General features: G+C 43.3%; 1 pseudogene; it reads left to right on the plus strand.

Moving 5' to 3' along the window:
* Window positions 1-797: 797 nt before the first annotated feature.
* Window positions 798-4,498, plus strand: LOC142317452 (uncharacterized; annotated as a pseudogene).
* Window positions 4,499-6,793: the final 2,295 nt, after the last annotated feature.

Genomic DNA, 6,793 nt, shown 5'->3' on the forward strand with positions numbered 1-6,793 from the left:
GATTATTTGCCTTCAAAGCAAAAATTTATGTTTCCACTCACTTCCGATTACATTGAGAAAAATTTGGATGAAGAAGACACTATTATTACCACAGTTTGGATAGCATGAAGATGTATTTACAAGAATCAAAAATTCAGTTTGTTAAGTTTTTGGTCAAAGTCGCAGACACAACGTTGTTCGAGAAACCTCAGTTTTGCCGATTTTGCATTAAACGGACTAGGGTTTGTCAACAAATCAGTGAATTCATTGGGTACTGAACGATTCTTCTGCTTCTTCTGCCAGGGTGATCATTACACCTCATATTGCCGTTCTTTTCAGCAGCTCTCGGCATCGGAGCGCCGACAGTTCATCACACAGCAACGACTTTGCTACAATTGTCTGGGTCGACATGTTGTGCAGGCGTGCCGCTCATCCAGACGGTGACTAATTTGTCAAGATCGTCACCACACGTTGTTACACCTTGAGACACCAGCTCAACCGTGCCTGCCCTCCAGCAGGCCCGGACTCTTACACCGGCTTCACCAGCTCCAGGTTCAACGTCAGTCAACGCACTGGCTGTCAGCTCGGCGAACTCATCACCAGGACAGTTCAACCTCGAATGAGGATTCGCCTCCAAGGAGAAGCACACCAACTCTCTCCAGGATTCCAACTCTAGAATGGGAGTTATCTTGGCCACCTGTTTCGCCAAACTCATCACTGATGACGGCTCGCATCACCAGGTAAGAATTTTACTGGACTCCGGTTCAGAAGTTTTTCTAATCTCCAAACAGCTCGCGACACGGCTGAATCTTCCTTACATGCGATCCTCGGTGTCGATCATTGTAGTTGGTGGTGTCTCTTCTGGGCGCTCATCTGATCTGGTTCAGCTCACCCTTCAATCTCGCTTCTCGGATTTCACTCTCAACTGCTCATCGTTCACTCTCAACAAGGTCACTTCCTCTCTGCCCTCTTTTTCAGTTTTCTCTACGCCACAGTGGCCACATCTACAAGGATTAGATCTTGCGGATCCCGAATTTCTTCGCTCTGCTCCTGTGGACATTCTTTTGGGTGCTGATGTCTGCGGTCATGTCATGGAGCCGCAGATTATCAAGACAACGGCGGATTCTCCGGTCGCTCAGTCCACAAAGTTCGGTTGGGTCGTTCTAGAGCCAGCCTCTATTAAGGCGACATGCTGCTCCGTCTCTGCTCACACAGCCTTCGATCATTCTAAGCTCACGGAACTCCTCACTCGGTTTTGGAGGCAGAAAGAGGATCCTGACGTGCCCGACAGTGACCTTTCTCCAGACGAGGCGGCTTGCGAACATCACTTTCAGCGGTCGTTCACCCGTGATCTTTCTGGGCGATACATCGTACGGCTTCCGCTCAGAGAATCAGGCTCAGCTCTCGGTGAATCTCGCTCTATCGCTCAGATTAGGCTCCAGCAGCTTCAGCGTCGGTTTGATCGTTACCCAACATATGATCGCCTCTACACAGAATTCCTAGAAGAATATGAACGCCTGGGCCATATGAGAAGACTTTCAACAGCTCCATCGGTCCAGACGAGATCGTATTATCTTCCACACCATGGGATCCTCAAGGAGCATAGGTCTACTACTAAACTCATAGTAGTATTCAACGAGTCCAGTGCCACTTCTAACGGTCTTACACTCAATGATATTCTTTATCCAGGGGCGAAACTTCAAAGAGATATCTTCGACGTGTTCCTGTGGGCTCGACGACATCAATTCGTTTTTATGACCGACGTTACTAAAATGTTCCGCCAGATTCAGGTTCACCCCGACGATTGACCTCTCCAGCAGATTCTATGGCGCGATACTGAAGGTCATCCCGTGACGTTTCAGCTCACCACAGTCACCTATGGAACTCGTCCGGCTCCGGCCGAGTGTTCCTTCAGCTAGTCAAGGACGAGGGTCATCGGTTTCCACTCGCTATCGATCCTCTTGTCACTGGTTGATACCTAGACGACATCTGCGGGGAGCAGACTCCGAAGAGAAGCTCATTAACGTTGCTCAACAGGTTCAGGAGCTCTGCTCTGCAGGCGGGTTTCCGCTCGCCAAGTGGAAATGCAATTCGTCAGCGTTACTTAAGAAGTTCTCGTCCCATTCGAAGGATCAATCGGTCACCCTCTTTGGTCAGTCCACTTCGAAAATCTTGGGCTTGCTCTGGAGCTCTGCCGACGACCACTTCAGATTCTATACTTCCCCTAAGGAGCACACACAGTTCACTAAGCGCAATATCTTGTCGGAAGTAGCTCGACTCTTTGATCCCTTTGGGTTTCTCGTTCCAGTTGTGATCCGTGCTAAGATCCTCCTTCAGGAATTATGGCTCGACAAACTCCAGTGGGATGATGTTAGTCTCCCTCACTTGGGCACTCGGTGGAAAAACTTTCAGGCTGATGTGGCTCAACTTGTGGACCTTAAAATTCCTCGATGACTCGGACTTTCTCATTCGTCGTCTCCAGAACTCCAACGGATTTTCAGACGTGTCTCAAGCAGCCATGGCCGCAGTTATTTATCTCGTTACTCGCAATTCAGGTGGCTCCATTTGCACGTCGCTCGTGTGCGCCAAAACGTAGGTAGCTCCGCTCAAACGGCTCACCATTCCCCGGTTGGAACTCTCGGCTCAGCCGGCACGTTCGGCATGTTATTGACCAGCTCAAGTAGCCTGAGATTCCAGTGTTTTTATGGACCGATTCCTCGGTAACTCTCGCCTGGATCAACTCTCCTGCTTCTCGATTGAAGGAGTTCGTTCGAAATCGAGTTGCCCTTATTCAGGAGCTCACGCCCACTGCTCAATGGCGGTTCATACCAGGGAAGGAAAATCCCGCAGACTGCGCATCAAGAGGATTGTCAGCAGTTCAACTCGTTCAGTTTATTCTTTGGTGGTCTGGCCCTCCTTGGCTCATTCAAGACTCATCTCATTGGCTTGTGCTTGAGGCTATTCTTGACCCAGCTGCACCTCTCGAGAAGGTCTCAGGGACCCCTCTAGCATCCTCTCAGTCACCGCAAGATTGGGAATTATTAGACAGATATTCATCGCTCTCTCGACTCTTGTGTATTACGGCTATTTGTCATCGCGCCCTTGCCCGGTTCCAGTGCATTCCCGGTTCCTCTCTGCTCTTGCCAATAACGCCGGCTGACCTGGAGGCCGCTCAGCTCTCCTGGGTTCGCTCCATTCAAGCCACCCATTTCGCTGCTGAACTCAACCTTCTTGCTCAAGGCCATAAATTATCAAAATCGAACCCGCTCACCCGCCTCACCGCGTTTGTTCGCGGTGAGTATCTGAGTGGGATATTCAGAGTTGGTGACCGTCTCCAGCATGCTCTCATCGGTGAAGACGCCAAGCATGCCATCATATTGCCTCGTCATGCTCGGCTCTCTCATCTGCTTATCCAGGATGCTCATCTTCAGACTCTCTACGGAGGAACTCAGTTCACTTTAGCTCAACTTCGTCGTCGCTTTTGGATTCTTGGTGGCCGCGCGCCTGTTCGCTCTTTCATCTTTAACTCTGTGGTCTGTGATCGCTTCAGGGATCAGAGAGCTCAACAACTGATGGGTCAACTTCCTGTATGCAGGGTGAATCCCGCTCGTGCCTTTCTCTCCACGGGAGTTGACTATGCAGGTCCAGTTTCTATTAAGGCTTGGAAAGGTTGCGGACATAAGTCCTTCAAGGGCTGTTTGGTCATTTTTGTGTGCATGGTCACATCAGCGGTTCACCTGGAGCTAGTATCAGACTACTCCACCAACGGATTCATCTCGCGTCGAGCTCGCTGTCAGTCTTTATATTCTGATTGTGGAACTAACTTCGTTGGAGCGGATCAACAACTAAAACGGCTATTTTCTCGCGGGACACTGGAATATGCAGCTCCATCGGCTGTGTTACTCAACGATGGCACTCAGTGGTCGTTTAATCCTCCTGGTGCTCCCCATTTTGGAGGAAAGTGGGAAGTAGCCGTGAAACCAGTGAAGTTTCACCTTGCTCGCACAGTCCAGAACGTTATGCTCACGTACGAGGAGCTCAGCACGCTTTTAACACAAATTAAGGCCGTACTCAACTCTCGGCGAACCACTCGATCGAACCACTCTCAGAGGACCCGAACGATTTCTCGACGCTCACACCAGGTCACTTTCTCATTGGGGAAGCTCCCATTACGGTACCAGGACCTTTTCTGCACCAGCTTCCAATCTCTAGACTTACACGATGGCAGCTCATTCAACAACGTCTACAGTCGTTCTGGAAGGCCTGGTCATCTAGTTATCTTCAGCAGCAGCAGTTCATCTCCAAGTGGCACCACCCCACTCACGATATCTCAGTTGGCTCCTTGGTGCTGCTCACAGTAGAGCGATTTCCCCCTTCAAAATGGCCGCTTGCTCGTGTTCTTGCTCTTCACCCTGGGAAGGATGGGCTCACTCGAGTGGTTACACTTAAAACCGCAATCTCTACTCTTAGAAGACCTATCTCAAAGCTTGCTCTTCTGCCCATTTGCCCCCAACCCTGATAACACTAATAAGAATTCTATGTGCCGACCGAAAATCGTGAACAACTCCATTGCTGATTGCCGGGGGAGAAAGTTCAGTTTTTGGTCAAGGTCGCAGACACAACGTTGTTCGAGAAACCACAGTTTTGCCGATTTCGCATTAAACGGACTAGGGTTTGTCAACAAATCGGTGAATGGTGTTATAAACAACATAACCCAAGGTTGTTTATTATTACAATTCTGACCTGTGTGCGAATGCCGTTACCAGCAGTCGCCAGTCTGCTCTCTGTGTGCGTTGGGTGTGTTAGCTTCGGTGCTGTGTACATTGTTCTTTTGTTGTCAATATATCGTCGCGTCAAACTCTTTACAAGATTTTAGTTTTCGAAAGACTTCATTTAATGTTTTACTTACTGCTGACGGCTGTTTCTGTATTATCGGAAAAGCTAGAATTAGATTATTTTTTTAAGTGAAATATTGTGCTCGGTAAGGCTCGTCGTGCTATGCGTTCTCGTACTGTGAGTTAAAATTGTATGTCTGAATTACTGTTTTTTTTATTTTGTGAATATAATAATTATTCTCATTTAAGTCTTCTCTTCTTGTATTTCTAGTATAATTATGAATTAAACAAACTTCAAATAATGCTGATATGCTGTTTTATTTGTTTTTTTCTTATTCGTAATCACTACCCAATCCAGACCATCAGATCCTCTCAGAACACAGTTGACAGAGTATTTCATGGAAGATAAAATGATTTCTTGAAGAGATGGGTACTGAATCCATTTAGTGAAAACATTGATCCAGCTGCTAAATTACCAGTTAAGATTCATGACCAGTTCATCAAAATGTCTGCCATTAAATCATTGCAACTACAATTCACATCTGAAGAGTTAGATACATTCTGGCTGGCTCATCGAAGTGAATATGGAGAATTAGTCACAGAAGCATTGAAAGTATTAATCCCTTTTGCTACATCTTACCTGTGTGAAAAGGGATTTTTATCTATGGTTGCGCTAAAAACTAAATATAGGAATTGTCTTTATCACTTGAAAACAATTTGTTTTTGTTTGTTTCTAACATAAATCCATATTTGGAGAAACTTTTAAATGAAAAGTAAATGCAACCATCATGAATTTAATTTTTTCACATGTGCACTTATAAATGTAAGGAAAATGTTTATAATAAATTATTTTTGTGTCGTAAAGTGATTTCATAACTTTTTATGTCTAAAGTTGTACGTTAATTTCACATCCCTTTTTATATCACCCCCAGGTTGAGGAACACTGCTTTATATAAACAACATCATTTATTTAAAATTAATAAGTAAATCATGTAAACAAAAGAAAATATATAATAATTACGATGTATGCTTGGAAGTGTATTTTTTTGGTAAATGTACATAGATGCACAAGTAATATGATTTCAAGGTAAGCCATGTAACTAACTAGTTAGATGAGTTATTAGATGATTACAATTTTAGATAAGATATCACAGTAGATTCCATTTGGAGTAAACTATTAACTTTTAATAGTAAGTAAGCTAAAATATGAAAACTTAATAGGACAGTTGATCTCTTGTTTGTGAGCTGAAATTGCTGAGTTAAGTTTTTAAAATGAACTTTAAAATAGAATCTCAAATAAGATGTTACTCAGAAATCAATAGATAAAAATAGAATAAGTAAAAAATGAATGGAAAGCCTGTGAAATCTCTTCTTAAATTGTGAAAGTCTGTGTAGAAATCTCTGTAAATGAGTAGAAGCATCTCTATTTTTCAGATAAAAGTTCAGTCTTTGTCAAGGCAAACACTGAACAATGATATTTTTCACACAGTAAAAAATTTACCTCCTATAAAAATAGTTTATTATTGGGCTTCAGGCTGTAATTATCTGTACGAATATATGACACAATGCTTGCTGTATATACTATGTTCTTTTACTCCATATAGTAAATCTTTCCATCTTTCATATATAATGGGAACTAAGGCTGGCAGCCTACTCAGGAAATAAATCAATAATTACTAATTTAACGAACAATTTTCTCATATACATAATATAGTATCAATAAATTTATTGGTTATTATTTATAATTTTTTAGGTTATACTAGGGTAAATTTACTGTTTTATTCAGACATTTTTTAACCTTTTACCCTCTTTTTCTGAGAAGATAAAGATATGTTAGGATTTTATCACTTTAAAATTTGAAAAAGCAACATTATTAATCTTTAAAATTATCTCAAATGTAAAATTTTAACATTCTTGTTATATTTTTAAAATTCTAATTATTTAAAATTTTTTTATATTTCCTGCATAATAAAGTAAAG

This window comes from Lycorma delicatula, chromosome 1 (assembly GCF_047948215.1).
Source record: "Lycorma delicatula isolate Av1 chromosome 1, ASM4794821v1, whole genome shotgun sequence".
NCBI classification, from domain to species: domain Eukaryota; kingdom Metazoa; phylum Arthropoda; class Insecta; order Hemiptera; family Fulgoridae; genus Lycorma; species Lycorma delicatula.